Here is a 22369-nt window from a genome sequence, read left to right on the forward strand (position 1 = left end):
TAAAAGCTTGTAACAGAGGCTGAAAAATGACCTAAAGTTAACTTAAGGACTCTGGTATTTTAAGTTTAGTGGAGTATATGAAAAATAGTTTAGAAAAATAATGTTTCAGACTGGATCAGTTATAGAAATTCAATAAAACACAACATTCAGAAAACTAAGATCATGGCATCTGGTCCCATTACTTCATGGCAAATAGATGGGGGAAAAATGGGAACAGTGCCAGACTTTATTTTCTTGGGCTCCAAAATCACTGTGGATGGTGACTGCAACCATGAAATTAAAAGACGTTTGCTCCTTGGAAGGAAAGCTATGACAAACCTAGACAGCATATTAAAAAGCAGAGATATCACCTTGCCAAAAAAGCTATGGTTTTTCTAGGCTTCCTTGGTGGCTCAGTCAGTAAAGAATCCACCTGTGATGTGGGAGACCTGGGTTCGATCCCTGGGTTGGGAAGATCCCCTGGAGGAGGGCATGGCACCCCACTCCAGTGTTCTTGCCTGGAGAGTGCCCATGGACAAAGGAGCTCGGTGGGCTACAGTCCATGGGGTCGCAAAGAGTCGGACACAACTAAGCGACTAAGCACACGTTTTTCCAGTAGTCATGCATGGATGTGAGAATTGAACCACAAAGAAGGCTGAACACCGAAGAATTGATGCTTTTGAATTGTGGTGCTGGAGAAGACTCTTGACAGTGCCTTGGACAGCAAGGAGATCAAACCAGTCAATTCTAAAGGAAATCAACCCTAAATATTCATTGGAAGGACTGATGCTGAAGCTGAAGCTACAATACTTTGGCCACCTTGATGCAAAGAGCTGACTCACTGGAAAAGACCCTGATGCTGGGAAAGACAGAAGGCAGGAGGAGAAAGGGGTGACAGAGGATGAGATGGTTGGATGGCATCACTGACTCAATGGACATGAGTTTGAGCAAACTCTGGGAGATAGTGAAGGACAGGGAAGCCTAGCTTGCTGCAGTCCACGGGGTTGCAAATAGTTGGACAAGACTGAACGAGTGAACAATAGCAAATCTATTATACTTTTGTAAATTTTTTTCATGTACTAATATACTGTTATAAAATCCCATGATTGTCAAATCTGAATTTTGAACTATTTTTGTTGGAAATTACTAATCCTGAAAATTACTAATCCTTTCTTCTTCAATTTATAAAAACGAATATATACTTAAACAATATCACTCAAGAATTACTCATGCCAGCTGATAAGAAATTTCTACATCTTATGATGAGTGGGCATAAGGTTCCAAAATACATTAACAGTACTAATACTGTTAGTATTAGTTTAAAACAACAATAAAACAAAACAGCAATGACTACCTCTTATTGATGCTTATTATGTCCCAGGAACTCTGCAAAGTTTAAATGAGCTCTCATATCTCATTTAATCCTCACATTCATCCTCTGAAGTAGTTACTGCTCTAGCCCCATTTTGCAGATAAGTAAACAGAGGCCTATTTTAGGAACTAAGCCCAGAATTGTTCAGAAAATGCACCAAGATCCATTCACTTACATATTCTGCAGTGTGTGTGGTCCAGTTGGATGTGCTGACACCAAGACACAGGAGGGGGACAATGCTTTCATGAAGCTTATAGTTTTCTGGAGGATAGAATCTTCATTCATTTTTGCTTAAATGACTGCAAAAATGCAGCTTTGATTACATAAAAAATAGTCTTTCAACAAATTGGTCATATGTATTTTGAAACTTTCTGTTTCTATGAATTTGCCTATTCTGGACATTTCATATAAGTAAAATCATACACTGTGTGGTGTTTTATGTTTGGCTTCTTTCATTTAGCATAATGTTTTCAAGATTCATCTTGTAGTATGCATCAGTATTTCATTTCTTTTTATTATCAAATAATATTCTGTATATGAATATGCCACATTTTATTTATCCATTCATCAGTTGATAAGACATTGTGCTTTCTCTCCCTTCTGGTTTTTATGAATAATGCTGTTATGAACATTCCTGTGTATATTTTTATGTGACTGTTATATTTTTAATATTCTTGAATATATATCTAGGAGTAGAATTACCCAGTTATACAATAACTCTATGTTTAACTTTTTGGGCGAATTGCCAAACTATTTTCCAAAGTGGCTGCATCACTTTATATTTTCATCAGCAATGTACATCATTGCCAACATTTATTATTGTCCATCTTTTTGCTTACAGCCATTCTAGTGGGTGTGAAGCAGTATCTCATTATGGTTTTAATTTGCATTTCACTAATGACTAAAGATGTTGAGGGGGCATTTATTTTTATTATTTAAGATAATTTTTACTAGAGGACTACAAAACAGAACTACTTGAGGAGTTTTTTTTTCTTGAGGAGCTTTTATAGGATACTACCTGGGCTTCACACCACATAAAGTGGTAAAAGTACTTACCACGATGGTCTATTAGTATTTGGAGTGTAATAGAAAACCAATCCAAAATGGCTTAAACTGTGCAGAAAATTATCATGCCATATAACAAGCACAAGGTCAGAGGATTAGAGTTGTTTACTACAACCACTCAGTGCTATGATGGAGATCCAACTTCCTTTCTCCTATTGTGTCATCCTAGCATGCCCATTATGTCTGCACACTTTGTATTAACAGTAGCAAGATGACTGCAGGAACTCTGGGCAATCCATCTGAACCTGAAAATGTCATGTGGAAGAGAAATCTATCTCAGAAACCTTTAGTTGTCTTTTCTTATATCTCATTGGCCTAGAACTGTATCATATGCCCAAATCTAAACCAATCACAAACAAAAGAAATGAGCATTTCATGTATATAGTTGAATTGAGATTTATTGCCTTACTAAATGGGAATTAAATGGGAATTCTGCTAACAAGGAAGAAAGGAGAAATGGATGGTGGGCAGGCAACTATAACAATGTTTCTGTTATATAGCTATAGGCAACAACATTATGATGATGAAAAATATTAGGCTGAAACTTGAAACTACTGCTATTGTACTACTGACACACACTAATTTCATATGGTTCAGCCTAATCATTTCCAATGCCATTTGACAGACTGGGCTGAGGAATGAGGAGAGGGTAACATTGGTTCCAGGTTTTAGTTTAATCACTAAAAATAGTATAGCTCATAAACCATGAGTAACCTAAATTGATTGATACAAGTAAATCAGACTATTGTGAGCAAAAAGAATTTGTTTAATACAGGCTTTCACTGCCTTGAGTTCAATCCTTGGTCAGGGAACTAAGATCTTGAAAGCCATGCTGTGCAGCCAAAATAAACAACAGAATAATAACAAAAGATTTTATTTGACTTCTTTATATGTTTCTTGGCACATCTCAAAAGTATTTCCACTGTTCTGAGGCCCAAGCATTTGTCCTGATGCACGTGCTGATGAAGCCCGTGAATGTTTCATTTATACAGACCTAACAGTTTGTTGAATTTTAATTTTGGACAATTAAATCACAGAATGCATTATTCTGTTTTCATTAAGAAACATTTAAAGATTTCAAAGAGAGAGTGACTGTGTACCTTCCATTTTAGGGGTCTTTTAATCTAGGCAGACTTTGAGAAATCTAAAATAAGCTATTTAGTATATGGAAATGAATAGTACGTTTCATGACTGGGCTATGAATTGTACAAAGCTATGCACAGAGCAGATTAGAAAATGGCAACCTTTCTCTTTTTGACATTTTAAAAATTATGTTTCAATTTTTTGAATAGGCAATATATTCACAGTACAAATTCAAAAGATACAAACTAGCATTCTCCCTCCCACAGCTGTTCCTCAGCCACTCAGGTCTCTTCTCCCAAGATAACTGCTACTAGAAGAAAATGTTGATGAATATTTAAACCTTGCCTTTCCCTACAAATAGCATAATTTACACCACTGTTCTGCTGCATTTTGTTGTTGCTGTTTGTTTTTTACCCAACAGGCTGTTTTGAAGACTATTCCAAATTGGCATATAATGAGCATACTCATCTTTTTTTTTATAGCTGCATAATATTCCACTCAATGGATATACTATATTTCTTTACCAGTCCCCTATTGGTGGACATTTAGATAGCTTTTAATATATTATGAATAGTGCTGCAAAGAGTAACTTCTACATACGTCATTTTGTATTTACGCTAGTATATTTCTAGGGAAGCTTCCTAAAGAGACATTACTACCTCTAAGAAGGTATGTTTTTGTAATATTGCAAATAAAGCCAAATTTCTCTCTATTCCAGAGAGGTTATAGCAATTTAAATTCCCACAGCAATGCATGAGAGCACTGTTTTCTCCACAAGTGGCAGCTTTCCAGAAAAGAGATTTCTTAAAGTTACCCCCTGCACCTTCAATCTGGGTGTGTGGGCAGGACAGGATCTTGTTCTCACTTTTAGTACAGAAAAAAATGTTATGGTATTACAGGAACTAAAAAAAGAATATAACAATGAAATGGGTAAAAATTTGAGGATGCATAGGAGAATGAATGGAAAGGCATGATTAAAATATTGACAGTATTTAAAATCTTTATACTTTTCTACAATTAACTCTGGTTCTGTTTGTAATCAGAAAAAACAATAGTAAAGTCATACTACTGTTGTCCTTGGATTAGGAATCTCATTCCCTTTAGGCAAAGTCCTCCTTTAAAGGAGCCTTCATTTCAGTTCCACTTTAGGCTGAGCACCTGCTCTTCCCTCAGTGTCTCCTCTGCTGGGCCAAAGATGCCAAGGAACTGGGGCAGAAACCACAACACATCTACATAGTGTGAAAAAGTTACCAAGATGAAAATTCCAACAAGAACCCCTCTTATATTTTTTAAATGTTTTATCAATTTCAATGATCATGGTGGAGTTTCACTTGCTTTCTGGCTTTTCTACCATGGTGGTTTCTGTTTTTCACCAAGACCATTAAAACATTCTGAACTTCCAAAGACAATACTATCCAAAAAAAAGACCTGCTTACTTGCTAACAGTCTTTGGGTCCCCCTGGCACACCCAGTCCATACCCAGCCTGGGCAAAGGCAGTAAATTAGAAGCATTTCTTCCAGGAGGTGACTCAGATATCCCAGCCTGGCCCAATGCTGCATTCACTCTGCATACAGACTGAGAGCTGTTGCAGTTGCAATATTCTCTCTAAACTCCTGCTCCTTTGTTGACTTGTAGAGGCTTACATTCCAAAAAAGGTAATTTGAAAGTGCTGCTGAATTTAGATGCATTTTGCTAATTTGTTTTTATTATGCATAGAAATATTGGTATAAAAGGTGTTTCAATTATTTTCTAAGGGAGGGACCTATGCATTCTCTGCAGCCACAAAGCTTTTAAATGGAGTTATTTTTCTCAGCCTATAATCGTTCTCCCTTTTAAGTACCCCAGCAGAAAAAGTAAGTTTACTGCTCCTCACACAATGGGCCTCTTCACTTTTTAGGTTTGGGAGACCTGGGTGACCTACGAAAGTTAATTAGAAGGTTAACAAAGACGAAGACAGAGTCGAATCCATCGCCTCTCCTTCAGCCAAAGATGTCATCCATTAATTAGGGAAATCGTTAAGGTGGCCTTTATAGAATCCATAGAAAGTCTGCTGTTGGCGGTCGACAGTTTTGATCAGATTTTCCTCTCCCCAATAATGCTATCCTTAATAGTACGAAAAGCAGAGGTCTGGGGTGGGGGAGGGGAAAGAGGAGGGAGTGGGAAGGATGTGTTTCAGCAACAGTACAGTTAACCAGCCGCTGATTGTGACGGCTTTGATTCTCAGGCTGCCCCGCATTCTTGTTCCATGATGTAATCCTTATTGAACCTGGAAGGCGAGGGAGCGCGAGGGAGGCGGGAGAAGCTTCTGCTCCCGCCTCGAAGCCACAGGAGGCCCTGGGAGTTAGGAGCTCTCCCCCGGCGTGGGCCGCGCTGCCAGACGCTCTGCGGCAGCACCGCGGCTCCAGCAGCCCCGAGCACTAGGGCAGCTCGGGCTGCGCGCGGCTGTCCGGGTCTGGTGGGCGCCGGGACTTTTGGTTGCTCTGAGGAGGAAGATTTCTCCCTTTCTTTTTCTTTTAGATTTCTCCCTTTCTGTTGATTCTCTGCAACCAAAACACCAGCTCAACTAAGGAAAAACTTTTGAGTCTCTTTGCCATCTTGAGAACCACAAGGGAAATAGAAAAGTCTGCGTATTTGGTGGTGGTTGCATAGTCAGGACCTCTCTGCCAATCCCGTTTCTTGTCTCCTCTCGTGCTTATTTGAACCCAGAATTTGTAATTTAGACAGTAGAGCCTTCAGGGCTTCTGTTTTGGTATTATGTATTTAAGGTGGTGTTAATTCTGAATGTGAAATGCCTTTATTTTTTAATATAGAACTTTTTTCTCTAAATCATTTAAACTATTTTTAAGTGTACAATTCAGTGGCATTAAGTACATTCACTTTATTGTGTACCTATCACCACCATCCATCTTCCCCAACTGTCTACACAGTGATACTTATTTTTTAAACTACATTACAGGGTTGGTTCCATGGTTTTCCAAGTTATCAGTAAGTTCTTAAGGAATCAGCATCTTTTAGTCTTGGAGTTTTTGCATAATCCTTCAATGGCAAAAGTTGGAACAATACAATGTGGCCCTTGTTTATCATGCAAAACATTTCTATGTTCCTCTGTGTCTCTCTGACTGATATTGAGCAAATACTGTACAAAACCTAGACAGTACATCACCATTTTGGCTTGCCTTACTTACACCACCCCAGAGTGGGTAAGGGTTGCTCAGACACCCCAGAGTGGGTAAGGGTTGCTCAGAGAAGGAAGTGTCACTCTCAGTTCTTAGCATCACCATGGAAAGGACCAAAACTACTATTCTACACATACAAAGTTACTCACACCGAGGCCCTTGGCTTTCTCAGCCAAGGAGAGTTCCTTTCCTCTGTCATCCTCCCAGCTCCTTCCCACACAGGAGGCTAAACTTCATGGCTCAGACCAGGGCCTGGAACAGCAGCTGCCACCAAGGTCCTGTGAGCAGCCCCTTTAGTTATCCCTCCCTTCCTGGCTGAAGGCACAGGGCTGGGGAAAAAGAGGGAGGACGAGTGTCCCCAGCTTTACAGAGGAAATAGTAGTAACTGTCAAACAGCTAAATGATTAAAAGCGCATGGAATAAAAACACATAAATTATGAAACACAAGCTTTACACGCCTTAGCTCTCTCTGTGTGCTCAATTGCTTCAGTCGAGCCCCACTCTTTTCAACCCTATGGACTTTTGCCCACCAGGCTCCTCTGTCCATGGGATTCTCCAGGCAAGAATACTGGAGTGGGTTGCTATTCCCTCCTCCAGGGGATCTTCTCAATCCAGGGATCAAACTCCTATCTCCTGTATCTCCTGAATTGGCAGGAGGATTCTTATCACTGAGCCACTGGGGAAGCCCATGTCATAGCTCTATATGTTATCAACACGAAAATTTAAAATAAAAAACCCCAACACTGAAGCTGCTGTGTAGCACAGAGAGCTCAGCTTGGTACTCTGTGATGACCTAGGGGTGGGATGGGGATGGGGTGGACAGAGGCTCAAGAGGGAGGGGATGTATGTATACTTACAGCTGATTCACACTGTTGTACAAGAGAAACTAACACAACATTGTAAAGCAATTACCTTCTCCATCCAAAGGATCTCTATTCCCACCCTCCAAAACTTTGTACCTTTGATTTCAGTTTTACTGTAATGTGTACTAAGCATCAGAGAAGGCAATGGCACCCCACTCCAGTACTCTTGCCTGGAAAATCCCATGGATGGAGGAGCCTAGTAGGCTGCGGTCCATGGGGTCGCTAAGAGTCGGACATGACTGAGCAACTTCACTTTCACTTCTCACTTTCACACAGCGGAGAAAGAAATGGCAACCCAGTCTAGTGTTCTTGCCTGGAGAATCCCAGGGACGGGGGAGCCTGGTGGGCTGCTGTCTATGGGGTCACACAGAGTCAGAAGTGACTTAGCAGCAGCAGCAGCAGCAGCAGTACTTAGCATGTTGTTAAATTGCTTCATATTTCTTTGCTGTTATGGTTGGCAATGTATAAAGGACCTCAACTAATTGAATCAACAGTCTCTTAGTGGCTAGTTGGTGGTGGCTGAGCCACACACATAAAGTGCTCCCGTGTGACTTCTCGCTTCAAAGATTGCTTGCTGAAGCATTTTATCTGGTCACCTTAACTGCATTTTAAGAGTCATCAGAGGACCTTTTTAAATTTCTAAGATGACCTCAGACCAATTACATAAGGATTTCTGAGGGTGGGACTATAGAATGGTATGTTTTTAAAGCTCCCCAGGGGATTCCAATGTGCACTTATGTATCTAAGGTGATTTATGAGGTTGAGAACTGTGATGTTTAATTTTATGTATCAACTTGAATGAGCCAAGCGATGCCCAGATATTTGGTCAGACATTATTCTGGATGTGTCTGTGGGGGTGTTTTGGACTGAAGTAAACATTTAAATCAGTAGCTGAGTAAAGCAGACTGGCCTTCCTAACGTGAGTGGGGCTTATCCATCAGTTGAGGACTTGAATAGAACAAAAAGAGGAGTAAGAGGGAACACCTCCTATTTGACAGCCTTTGAGCTGGGATATCAGTTTTTTCTTGCCTTTGGACTTGAAATGAAACATCGGTTCTTCTTGGATCTTGAGACCACCAGTCCCTGGACTGGAGCTACAGCTGATTTTTTCTTCTTTTTTATAGTTTTATTTATTTATTGGCTGTGCTGGGTCTTCACTGCTGTGCAGGCTTTTCTCTACTTGTGGTAAGCAGGGGCTATTCACTCAGTTGTGGCGCGTGGGCTTCTCATTGCAGTGGCTTCTCTTGTTGCACGGCATGGGCTGTTTTGTGCGTGAGCTTTAGGAGTTGTGGCATGTGGATTCAGTAGTTGCGGCTTCCGGACTCTAGAGCACAGGCTCAGTAGTTGTGGTCACAGGCTTAGTTGCTCCACAACATGTAGGGTCTTCCCAGACCAGCGATCGAACCCACATCTCCTGCATTGGCAGGCAGACTCTTTACCACTGAGCCACCAGGGAAGCCCCTCCCATCCGTTCTTGAAGTTGATCTTTCTTGAGAAGTGATCAAATAGCACCTACTGTTGAAGACAGCAATAAGGTCAGACCCTGATACTCCAGCTTTGATTCTGGATCAGTCTGTTGGCTTGAACTGATCAAGAGTCACTTCCTTCAGAATCTTCAAGAGCAAATTTAAATGAGCATGCATTAACATCATCTTCTCTTTCAGATCTGCAACCATTTCTGCTAGAGGTGTGTTGTGAATATCCATCTCAAGTGCATCTACTATGGCTTTTGCTTTTAAGAGGGAGCACACCATTTTGTCACTGAAAAGGCAGAAGTGACCTCTCAAGGCAGTCAGGGCAGCATGGGTAGAATACAGATGGAAACCAATGGAAATCTCACAAGAACTACAGAGTAAAAGGTTTTAAGTGTTGCCTTTGAGGGAACTTTCAAGGCCAACAAGAAAGGGAGCCTCCTAAACTACATTATTGTGACTCTGGAGAAGCTCCTGGCCCCAAGGGCTCTCAACAGGTCCCAGGGGAGGTGCAGAGTCAGTGAGCACGGCCTGGTACTGTGCATACTGGACCATGGAGCACCTCTCTGGTTGCAACCACCACAGCAGTCGTGGGCTGGATGGCATCTCCCCCAGCCCCAGCCCTGCAGGGCTGAGCAGAGAGACCCTTTCACCACTTGCATGTCCCACTCCATGGAAGTTGTAAAAGAAGGTTCATCAATCACCTTCTTATCCCCATCACAAAAGTCATCCCACAGCTGCTTTGCAAAGTGAGAGCAACGCCTCTGCAGCTGAGCTGCCATCTTCCTGCTTACACTTGGTTCTTGAACAGTGCCACTGTTGTGGTGCTGACCCTCAACTCAGTAAAAAAAAAAAACCCAAAGCACAACTTTACAGTTAGTCCTTCATCTGCAAAGCTGCATCTACAGAATCAACCAACCTTGGATGGTGTAGTAAGTATTTGGTGAAAAAATTTGTATATAAATGGACTTGTAAAGTTCAAACTGATGTTGTTCAAGGATTAACTGTACATCATTGGCTCTCCTAGTTCTCAGGTCTTTGAACTTGGACTGCAACTAAACCATTAACTTTTGTGGGTCCAGGTTGCTGACTGCAGATTCTGGGACTTGTCAACCTCCATAACTGTGTGAGACAATTCCTTACAACAAATCTATTTCTATATAGATATTCATCCTATTGGTTCTGATTCTCCAGAGAACCCTGACAAGTATAGATTTTGGTACCATGAAGTGGGATGCTGCTGTAACAAATACCTAAAAATGTGGAAGCTGCTTTGGAACTGGAAAATAGGTGGAGGCTGAAGGAGCTTTCAGGTGCATGCTAATAAAAAGTCTGTATTGCCATTAAGGCACTAGTGGTAGAAACACAGATGTTAAAGGTGATTCTGGTGAGAGCTCAGAAAGAAAAAAAGAGAGCTAGAGAGAAAACCTGCATCTTCTTAGAAAATACTTAGCAGAATGTTTGTAGAAATGTGAATGTTAAAGACTATTCTCATGAAATTTCAAGTAGAAGTGAGGAATAGGTTATTGGAAACTGGAGGAAAGGTGCTCTTTATTATATAGTGGATAAGAACTTGGCTGAACTGTGCTCTAGTATGATGTGAAAGATTAAACTTGCCAGCAATGAAACTGGGTATTTAGCAAAGGTGATTTCTAAAGCAAAGTATTAAAGATGTAGCTTTAGTCATCCTTACTGTTTTTAATAAAATACAAGAGGAAAGAGATGAGTTGAAAAAAGAATCTTTAATCAAAAAGGAACTGGAACTTAAAGACTGGAAAATTCTCAAACTATCTATCGCAAAAAAAAATGAGGTAGATGTTCTGAAGAGAACTCTAAGGGTGTGGGTGGCTGAACAACCTTTTAATAAGGAGATTAAGATGAACGTGAACCATAGATCCAATCAGTCATCTCAGCAGATGCCAGAAATAGAGATTATACCACCAGAAACGCTGCCAGCTTCAAGAAAATGGGATAGAATGAAGGAAGGTTGCTAACATGGGCTATCCTTCAAGAAAAGAGAATGATATGAAGGTGATTCAGAGGGCTGCCTAACATAGGCCCAGGGGGCAAGGCTGTTTCCTTTCTGGTTTCAGAACTTGGGGCCCTTGAAGCAAGCCATGGTGGGGGCTCTCAGCAGAGAGCTGGAGGAGTAGGGCTGCCCACAGAGCCTTGAGGTGACACTGCCGCCTCAGTGGCCTCAGTGGCCCCCGAGGGCAATGCATCAAACCAAAGAGGATTACTCCCAAGCCTTTAAGATCTAATGGAATTTCTCTTGCTAGGTTTTAGACTTGCCTGGGACCTGTCACCCTTTCCTTCTTTCTTGTCTCTTCCTTTTGGATCAAGAATGTCTATACTATGCCTGCCTCCCCACTGTATTTTGAACATATAATTTGTCTGGTTAGGAAAGGAACTTTTCTTTAGGATGAGTCTCACCCATTTCTGATTTAAATGCTATTTAGATTAGACTCTGGACTTTAGAGTTGATGCCAGAATAAATTAAAACCTTAGGGATTGTTAGGATGGAGTACATGTATTTGCATGTGAGGAGGACATGAATTTTGGGGGGCCCAGGGGTCAGAATGTTATGGACTGAATATGCCCCCTCAATTCATATGCTTAAGTCCTAACCCCCCAGTGTGACTATATTTGGAGATAGGGCTTACTGGGGGGTGATATGGGTTTAATGAGGCCATAAAAGTGGGGCCTTAAATCAATCGGGCTGGCATCCTTATAAGGAGAGGAAGAGACACTGGAGCCCTCTCTTCCTCACGTGAGGATGCACATCTGTAAGCTAGGAAGAGAGCTCTCACCAGAAACCAGATTGACTAGTACTTTGATCTTGGGCTTCCCAGCTTCCAAAGCTATGAGAAAATAAATTTCTGTTGTTTGAGTTACACAATCTATAGTATTTGGTTATGGTAGCCTGAGTAGACAAATATAAGAACCATCTAAAGGAGATATCAATCACTGCCCCCACACATATCTCTTTCTAAAATAATCTATCCTCACCTGCCCCATGGGGTACATGCTCCTGTGTCCTCAGCTTATTGGTCAGGGTGAGCACCTGACCCAGAAGACTCTATCCATGGGCCCCTGAAACATTTCAGGCATAAACCCCACAGATCAGTTTCGTTTACGCTCATAAGATCTTCTTTTGCATTGTTAATTCTCTAAGCATAACTCAAGTTAGGGTAAGTTACTTGGTCAGATCTTAGCACCTACCTGAAAAGCTCATTGTAACAGTGATTTTGAAACTTGAGGCACTTTCCAAAAAGGACAGGCTTAAAAGGACAGCAGTTAGGATCTTTCAGAAGCAAAGGTCAGAATGTGAGTGTGGGACACCTATAGGGGAGTGGCTAAGAAGTAGGTGAGGGTGGGGAGATTGAAGGACACAAGGCACTGAAGTTTTCCCTGGGATGATTCTTTACCCCTCACCTCCAATTCGTCTTGAGGGTGGCCTTTGTCACAATTGTCCTAATCAAAGCAAATTTGACTGAAAGGGTTAAAGACCCATTCAAACTTACTTATGTATTGGGGGAGGGGTCGTTATTCAAAGGATACAGTGGAAGTCTAGCAGGACTTCTTGGGAAACTACAGTTATTTCTTCCTCTTTCCCCCCACTCTGCTCCTTACCACCAGGCCCTGTGGCTTCTCGTGTTAGTTCACCTGGGCAGGTCTACCCACCCTCTCTTACACAGGCTCTCTCAGCCACCTCAAGGTGGAATGGGCCTGGCTGGGGTTGTCAATCATAAAACATCCACTGAGGAAATTCACGCTGAAAATTTCTGTTCAGATTGTTAGAAACGTCCAAAGATACCTTATTTTGTCTATTTTAAGTCCTAAATAATTAGATTTAAGTTTGGATAATAGGGATACTGAGTGAAGTATTATGACTCATTTTCTGATAAAAATTTTGTGTTAACCACATAATTCTTTTATTAAAAAAAAACTCTATTGTAAAGTGTTTCTAAAATGTTTACTTTCCTCTCTTTTTAAGATAGTGAAAATATTTGCTCCCTTTTGGTGATACATGAATCATAAGTTTTAATAGCAATTCCCATGGAAGAGATCTCAGGGAAAAGTAGAAACAGTACTGAGTTTAGAGAGTCAGAACACCACATTCATCCCAGCTGTATCATCCAAGGAACCTCAGGCATGTCACTGAGCCTCTCTGAACCCTGCTTTCTTCCAATGAGAAAGAGGAAATGACAGTAGGAATACTTTTCTTTTTATCTGAAGGTAATCACTTTATATGTGAAATTAACTTGAAAGTTGAAAGCTTCAGTTTTTATCTCTGGTATATAGGATTTGCACTATGAATGTTTGTTGAATGACTTTTATAGTGTGAATGATCTCCATATATAAGGATAGGAAATTGGGCAGAATTTGTGCATATTCTAGATCATATTAGTGTTTGTTTGTTTGTTTGTTTTGATACCAAATTCCTCATAGGAACTAGTTCTGTTGACTTTTTTTTTTCCCCAACAAAATGAAAGTAAGAAAGTAGGAAAACAAATATATAAGTTGAGGGCTCATTCACTGAGTATACGTTTAACTAAGTTGCTACTGTACAAGAAAGTCATTAATTCATTTTTTTTAAGCTTAATCAACAAATACTCACCAAGGATATTGGGAACATGTTGTTGAATAGACATGATCCTTGTCCTCATGGAGCTGACAGTCTCATACTTGAAACACTCACACATCAAAAAGGCACTAAGGATATATGCTCCATCTCCCCTGGTCTATTTTCTGAGTTCCTGCAAATGTTTGTTTTGACCAGGGCCTAGAATGAGTTGGGAGAAGCAGGACAAACACCAAAGTCCAGCAACTGAGAAGAGGGCTTGGGCCTGGATATAATTTTTAGATCACTGTCCTTGGCTGAGGTGGGGGAGAAGATTTTTTTCACCAAAGCTGGAACATTGACTATATATAACAGTATCCAAATGTCATGTCTTGGCTCTACTCCAATATACTAACACTATTCCAATAGCTACTCCAATAGCTAACACTATTTGAGAGTCTGTCCAGGGTCAGGCACTGTACTGAACACTTTCCATGTTTTGTCTTTATTCTTCACACCAGCCTTGCAAGATAGATATTTTCATCACCCTCAGTTTGCTTATGAGACTGCAGCTATAGAGGACATGGCCAAGGTCACAATAGATGGTTATAACAGAATTAAACCTGTTCTGTCCTACTTGAGTACATACCTTCTTCCTGCCAGACCATGTAGGGCCTTTACTATTTTCTGAACAGAACAGTGGGCATCCCAGGTAGCACTAGTGGTAAAGAACCTGCCTGCCAATGCAGGATGCATAAGAGACATGGGTTCAATCCCTGGGTAGGGAAGATACCCTGGAGGAGGGCATGGCAACCCACTCCAGTATTCTTGCTTGGAGAATCCCATGGACAGAGGAGCCTGGTGGGCTGCAGTCCCTAGGGTCGCAAAGTGTCGGACACAACTGAAGCAACTTAGCACGCATGCAAACAGAACAGTAAGAAAGCTGTGTTTCTATCCCTTATCACAAAATACATGTCTTTCAATATAATACATGATAATAACAACAGCTAATATTGAGTAATGACTATGTGCTAGATACTATCTTAATCTATTTATATGTATGAATTTATTCAATCCTCAAAAAGCTATGAAGCAGTTACTCTTTTTATTAAACTTTATCTATTATTTTGTAGATGAGGAATTGAAACGCAGAAAGATGAAGCAATTTGTCCACGATAACTCAGCTGATATATGGCAGAGACAGAGTCAGACCCAAGTTGCCTGGGGCCAGAGATTAAAATCTGTCATTTCATCCAAATGAAATATATTATTTTCAATGTCTATCACAGTTTCATTAATTGGTGAAACAAAGATCACTAGCATGTGAGGGACCCTTCTTCCTTACCTCCCACCCCCATGAGCAGAAGACCCAATTCCATTCATAGTCTGATGGAACATTTTCCTCTGTAATTGTTCAGTGTGAAACTTACACAACTGAATGTAACATCTCTGAATTTCATCTGCTGTGGAATGGCACATGATAAAAAATGCACCACATATTATAAGTCTTTGCTTTCTCACTAACTTAGTCTTTTTTCTCAAATGCACAACATTTCCCATAGACATGAGAGTTCTCTCAAAAAGTTAACAGCACTCTCTGAGAAGAGGAATTGGGAAAACCCAAGAACATTTTCTTTAGCAGCTCAGGCAAGTGACTGAAAAGTCAAAAATTAATTTTTTTATAATCAGATTTTAGATCTTCCCTCTGACTGACTATTTGAGTAAATTGGGCAGTGGCATAACTGACCGGGCAGCAACCTCAGTGGCTCAGCTAGGAGCAAGGCATAGGCAGAAGGCAGCAGAAAAGTGTTGGGGCATCAGACCGGTAGATTCTAACCTCAGTCTACTAAGAACAATCTCCCTCTTTTTGTATCACAGAGACACACATGAGAGATTTCTGAAGCAGGCTGATGCCCTCAGATATAAACCTAGTTTGTGGCTATGAACCATTAAGGATGCTTGATAACTACTAATTAAGTGAATTAGAAACACAATATATAATTACTGATGTTCTACTTTCCCCCCTGTCTTTGCTGCACCACAGGAAAAAGTTTCCACAGCAATTGGCTTGTATAAGCAAAGACCAAAATTAAATTAAGAGGTCACATGCCAGTAGCAAAGACAAAATCGGGGAAACATTTTCTAATCAGAAACTGCAAAGAAGTTTGGGCCTTTATATAATAGAGAAATTAGGCTTGGATAGTGGTATTCTTTCAACCAACTTTTCACAAATATTTCCTGGAACAGGCCCAAGGACTGAATCCTCATTTAGCCTATTCTTTTTTCAGATATAATTGAATACACTTGTTTTGGTTTCTGCCTCCCCACCTTCCACCCAGGGGTAAGGGCAATGCTGCTCTGCTTTCATGTGGCACAGGCGCTGTCATAAACCACGTTTGAATATCTCTTCTTCAGGCATTAGAGGCTCTAGGTCTTTTCTTCCAAAGCTCCTGTCTTCTCACACCCCAGGCAAATTCCTCTATACCCTCCATTCCCCCAGTGATGCTCAGTAACCCGCCCCCTCCACTACCTTGCACTCCCCAGCCCCAAAAGTTATCTTATGAAAATGAACAACTCCATCATCTGAAAAATATCCTCTGAGAGGTTTCTGGTGTAGGAAAATACAAAGAAGTGTCTAGAATCTTTGACTGAAATCACTGACCGTTGAGAGAGGTGACACTAAGCTGAAGAAACATGCATTCCTTGGGGCAGAGGGATGTATGCATCAGTAGGAGGAGGTAAGATAGCTCTTGTTGCTGTCTGAGGTCCATGGGAGAGGATTTAGCAACACACACATCAGTTGGAGTGAACAGTCTCTAAAGACATATTCATTCCCACAGCAGGCCTCTGGTTTGGCATCTACTTAGCTCCTCAGACTCACCAGCCATCTCCATGGGGAGGGGGAGGACGTGACTAGTCAAACGATTCCGACCACCCCCCTGGATGCCTCCGCAAGCTCCTGGAGTTCTCCCTGGCAGGGTGGCTGGCTGACTTGGCTTCAGAGTTTTATGAATATGAGCTTTTACTTCTGCTTCTTGAGATTTTTTTTTTTTTTTAATGTTCAGATGAAGGCACAATAGGGAAAGGTAAGAAGCCTGTCTCTCTCCTCTCTGTTCTTAAATGGTAGTTAAGAGGTAGCTTTTTAAAAGAAATTTCATTTGGATATAGAAACTTAAAAAAATTCCCTTTCTGCTTTGACGATTCTTTTCCACTATGTTTGTCAGAGGCTAAAATTCATGTGCTTTTGGAACATGAACACACAGACACACAAGCATGCTCACCCCAGCACACCACAGTCTCTGCTCTTTTACTCACATTTCATCCCTGAGGACATGCAGGCCTCCAGGACAAGAACCACAGTCACTGAGCAGTAGAGTCTGGTGAGCAGCCAGGGGGCTGGTGGGCTCCGTCTGCTCTTGCCATGAGTGGTTCTTTGGCCTGGTTTAGCAGGGTTGAGTGTCTGTGTGATTTCTGCATGGTGTCCCAGCATCTAGTTGTCCTGTCTCCCAAGTGCAGCCTTCTACGTGCAACAAGGGAATTCGGGCTTCTTTGAAACAGGCTTCTGAGAGCAAGAGCAGAGGGAGACAAATGTGAAAGGTGTCACAGTGGTGACACGCCCTGGGGGAAAATGTGGGACCAGCTGGGCTCTGAGCCAACAGCAAGAGAAGGGAAGGCTGCTGTGAGTCAGAGTAATTCTTCCAGGATCCTTACTGCTCCTGGAACATCTTTTGTCATTTTAAAGTGGTGCCTTCACCACTGGTCTTGCCTTGACCCAGGAGAGTGCACTAATTTTCATTCATTAACTTTGCAATGAAGTTATTATCATACAAATGGTACTTAGTCCTCATAATCCATGAATAAAGTAGCATTGTCCCCATTTTATTAATGAAGAAACCAAGGCTTCAGAGTGGTTTAAGCCACACATTTCCCAAGTTAAGGCTGTTAGTACTGGGAAAGATAAGAAGTCTCTATCTTTGTTCTTATTCTTGGTTCTTTCCCTTACATACTTTTATAGTCAATAGACAAGTGTATACTTTATTCCTAATATGCAACATGCTCAATTAGGTTCTGTTAAGAATTCAAAGACATCGTCACTTGGTTCCTGTGACTTGGTTCCACACCTCCCTGGCATTTACAACCTGGTTAGCCAGAATTAAGAGATAGGAAGGGCTGGGTGATGTGCATTTAATAAGTTATTGGTTCACTTATGCATTAAGGAAATGGTTTTTGAGCCTTAAATACCAGACACTGGGACAGCAGTAGAAGGACACAAAGATGGAAAGAACCCAGTCTCTGTTCTCAAGAAATTCAGTCTAGACAAGGGACTTTCACTGCTCAAAGCTGTTCAATGGCTTCCCATTGCTTCCAAAGTAAAATCCCAAATCCTTAATGTGACCCACAAGCTAGGAGATCTGACCTTTGCCCTTCTTTCCACTTACACAGGGCTTCATTAAGTTCCTCAGTCAGGTTAAACCTCCTTCCTTCCTTGAGGGTCTCTGCACATGAGAGGGCTTCACAGATGTATCTTTTGAGCAGGGTTTTGAAGAATAGGAGATTTCCAGGCAGAAACTGATGGGGTGTTTTCCAGCTAGAGGAGTTTGGGGAGTGGACTTAGTGGATAAGAGTAGCTGGGGAAAGTTTCATAGAAAAGGCAAAATGTTCTTTGTATGTAACTGATATTTAATAACTATCTGTTGAAGAGAATTGGTTTGAGAAGGCTAGGGATGGGCAGAGTGTGGTAGGATGGGAGAGCAGGAGAGTGAAAGCAAGACCAAATAAGCAAAGCCTCAGGAGCTGGGAGTACCTGAGTATGATGCAAGGCAGAGGAACCATCTAAGAGGCAGGCTGGGAAGGCAGGGCAGCGAGGTGTGGGAGTGTGCTTGATGGGATGGGAAATCTGAACTCTAGTCACGGCTCAGCTAGTTGCTTTGTGACCTTGGACAAGTCACTTCTCTTTTCTTGGCCACAGAACTTGTGATGAAGATGGAGTGAGTAGGTGATTTCTCAACATCTCCTTTGCAGGTGAAACGTGCTCTTTACAGTTTAGGTCATGACAGAGAGTTGTGGAAGCCAGGTAAGATCCAACACACTGGAAAAGAGAAGGAAATCTTAGGAGGACAGAGAGAGCCCAGGCAGAGTGCTGGCGTTAGAGACCTTTATAGCACGCAAGGCTCAGGAGAAGGACTGGAGGCTGGAAGGGAAGCCAGTTGAGTGACCTGCCAGGGGAAGCTGTAGCCTGTGACTCACTGATGTCCCACCAGGACCAGATCAATGAAATCAACGGAATTTTCTATAGCAAGCTGACTATTCCTAATTCTTACCCTGATCCAATGTCTAATGTGACAGGACCAAGCTCATCATCAGGAGAGAAGGCTGCTGTGGCCAGTAAAACTGATGTCCAGGTTCAAAGAGTAGGGAGGAGGGGAAAGAACTAAAGTTTTCCAGACAGTCCAAATGAAAGGACAAGTCCCTCACCCAGGTTTTTTTCTCTAGTGACCCTGATTTTGCGTCATAGATGTCGCTTGTTTCTCTCTTTTCTTCTTTGGTACTTTTGGGGAGGGGGAGCAAGGCAAGGGAGAGGGGAAGAGACTTTTTTCACTGGAGTCCTCAGAATTACAGTTCACAAACTATTCAGTAAACTGACCGGCCTCAACCTCCCCTTCAACGGCCTAATCTAAGGGGTGGATCTATGTGTTTTGTTGCTTGTCAGAAACAATTGCTGCGCGGCCCATTACATTTACAGCACGTCGCCCTTTAATTGGTGTAACACGCTGAGGCCTGAAAGGAGGAGAGGCCCACAAAAGCGCCCGTGAATGAGCCTTGACTCACACAAAAACACTCTGCAGAAGTTCAGAGCTGGCCACTAACAAGGAGGTAGGGAGTTAGTTTGAAAAGGGGGTGAAGTTCAGAAATGTGTCACCTTGAGGAGCCTCCCATCAAAGCAATGGTCGCATTGACAAGCTGCAAAGAAAAAAAGTTAAACCTTCAGGGCTATGGACTTGCCTGCTGCATTTATTCTTTTTAAACTTGAGAAGAGGGGTGAGTGGGAGAGGGGAGAGTCTTTTTCTTCTCTTCCCCACCCTTGTCTCTCTACTCCTCTTATTTACTTCAGAGAACCTTAGAGAAGTCGATGTGAAAAAACATACCTCTCACACCCCTGCTAAAATACACTATTTTTTTTTTTTAATGTATAAAAAAGTCAGAATGAATGTGAGCAGCCTTAAGTTGCTGCTGCTGATTTCAACCTCTGTGGGAACAGTGTTTGCTCTCTGCATTCCCCCTCCCCCCACTTTCTAAGGCAACTCTCCCAGTCCTGGGGTTTGGAGCCCCTCCGCCTGGGCCTGCCTGCCTGCAGGTCTGGAGACTGTACACCAGGATTCCGTGAGGGTGAGGGCATGCATTCCGGTTCCTCAGTGGCAGAGGGGAGTGGTGTGAGCCATATCAAAGTATATGGAAGCATCATTTGCACTGGTGCGAGTCCAGCTGATCAGGGTACTGCAGTCGGAGGTTCTGCCCCCTCCTTGGAGAAGGAGGGGACCGTTTTCCCTCCTTCTGTCTGTTTAACACCTAGGTAAGATCCTACCCAGACCGAGCCACGCTTTGGTTCCAGTTTGTAAAATAACATGTCCCAAAAAGAAGAACTAGCATTCATAGGTCTGAGGTGGAGGTGGGGGACGAGGTCGCATCTTCTGTTCCTCCGCCCTCCACGGTCACCTGCTCCTCTAGTGCACCTGCCTCATTCCAGATGCCTGGAATTTACTCAGTGGCGGTAGTGGGATCGGTCTCTCTTGGCACTTCCCCTGCACCCTGCCCCTCATCTTCCTCCGGGGATCCCCGCCACAAAAGTGCTACCAAGGTGAAAGACCCTTCGTCCAGTTAATGGGTGCGCACGCTCGAGCACCCCAGAGGCACCCTCCTCTGCTCATCTGCTCCCGCCTTTGTCTGGCGACTGGACCCCCACCTTAGCACTGCTCCTGTGAACCGGCTGCCCGGGGGAGGGGGGGGCGCTTTTCAATGCAGCGCCACAGCTCCCTCCAGATTTGTAATCCGCCAAAAAGCCGCTGATTGCTGCAATCGTTACTTTTCATTAAAAAAACTTAGAAGCAATTTGGGAGAACCCTTCTCAATGAATACATTTACCCCCGAACGGTCTTTATTCTCCGCCTCCACTTGATGAGTTTCTCTGGCACGAATCCGTTCTTACAGGCACAGAATGGGCAATCCCTTGATCCCCGTCAATTGTCATCCCGAGTCGGGGCCACTTTGACCGCCAATAGTGGGGAAGTCAGAGCTAATCCTCAGAAGGAATCACGGGAAAAGAAAAGCAACAATAACCAAGTCAAGCGTAAAAAATGAAAGAGAAATCTCTATTATCACTCACTACATTTCCCAGCTATGTACTGAAAAAATCAGCTCGCTTGTCATTCGAGTCAGACACCCACACAAGAATATGGGGTCGTGGTGGGTTGGTAGACTCACACGACGTAAGGAGCGATATTTGAGAGCCAAAGGCCTCTCTTCTGCCTCTGCCAAATCCCTCTCACATCCGCCATAACCATTAAATACAGACTGACTTTATTCTGTATGGGGAGGCCCAGGGGTGGGGGGTGAGGGAGCCCCCAGCTGTGCATGGATACAAAAAGGTCCCAGGAGAGAGGAATGTGGGGTGGGGCGGAGTGACGGTGCTAGAGGAACGCGCTCCTCTGGGGCACCTCCAGCTTGGGCGGTTGGGCCTTTCCTGCCTGGGTCCAGCCGCCTCCTGGAACACCCCCTCAACCCTGTCTCCACAGCTCCTGCAGCTCCGTGGGTGCGCAGACTTGGAGGCCGGTCCTGGCGCAGCTGCATGACGCGCGTTGCGCTGGGGCCACGGGCCGCGGGCTCCGCGCAGCCTCGTCTTCCACAGGAGCTGGGACCCACAGCGCCGTGGGCTGGGGGTGGGGAGTGAGAGTCCCGGGAATCGCTGGGGCAGACACAGAAAGACCTGTGAGAGTGTGCATACACAGCCACTTTCCACGCTGACACCTACAATTATATGACATAGGCCTTGATTCCTTTATGCCGCAGCCAAGTGAGGGGCAAAGTAAAGCGGGGATGCAGGGCAGGATTCCTGGCGCTACTGCAGCGTCTGGGGAGGGGTGGCCCTGCAGGCTCCCTTCGCTCTCTCCCTCCCTCCCTCCCAAGGGCTGGGGCTGCTCCCTTGCTCAGGGATGCGGAGTTGATGGCCAGCACAAGGTTTGGAGGACCTGAATCCCAAAAGAAAGGGCCAGAACACACAGTCCAGCAACCTCTCCGAGTCCACTTCTCTCATGATGTTACAAAGCCAGTCTAAGGTGCCTTTGGCTACTTTCATTTTCCCTTGCCAGGTCCTCCTGGGGACCAGGTCCTCAGGGGACCTCCCATGATCAAGTGGTGAGGCTGGTTCTCCTAGTTGTTTAGGGCAATGAGGAAGGGCCACATGTGGGATGAAGGTTTTTTTCATCATCTCCTTCCTCAGGCCTTAGAGGTGCAGCCTGCCAGCAGCTCCTGTTCCTCCCAGCCACCCACTTCACCCTCAACCCCCTCACCCCATCCCACACCCTGGTCCCCAACATCTAGGCACCCACCCTGTGAAGCCTGTTGTAGTTATCTCTCTGAGGAACCTCTCCAGATTGTCACTCCCCACAGCACACCACATGCACATCACACACTACATGTGTACACATGACATGCTGCATACCATTAACACATAGATTATCACATGTGTGTACACACATGCAGAAAGTAACATCCAGGGAGCAACAAGCTTCAGACACAA

General features: G+C 43.2%; 1 protein-coding gene and 1 pseudogene across 3 annotated transcripts in view; both read right to left on the reverse strand.

Moving 5' to 3' along the window:
• NR2E1 (nuclear receptor subfamily 2 group E member 1) overlaps nt 1-22369 on the reverse strand; it is a 117210-nt gene that overhangs the window by 47692 nt on the left and 47149 nt on the right. The window lies entirely within an intron of this gene.
• On the reverse strand, nt 9108-9793 carry LOC133048189 (protein Mis18-beta-like; annotated as a pseudogene).

This window comes from Dama dama, chromosome 28, assembly GCF_033118175.1.
Source record: "Dama dama isolate Ldn47 chromosome 28, ASM3311817v1, whole genome shotgun sequence".
In the NCBI taxonomy this organism is placed as follows: Eukaryota; Metazoa; Chordata; class Mammalia; order Artiodactyla; family Cervidae; genus Dama; species Dama dama.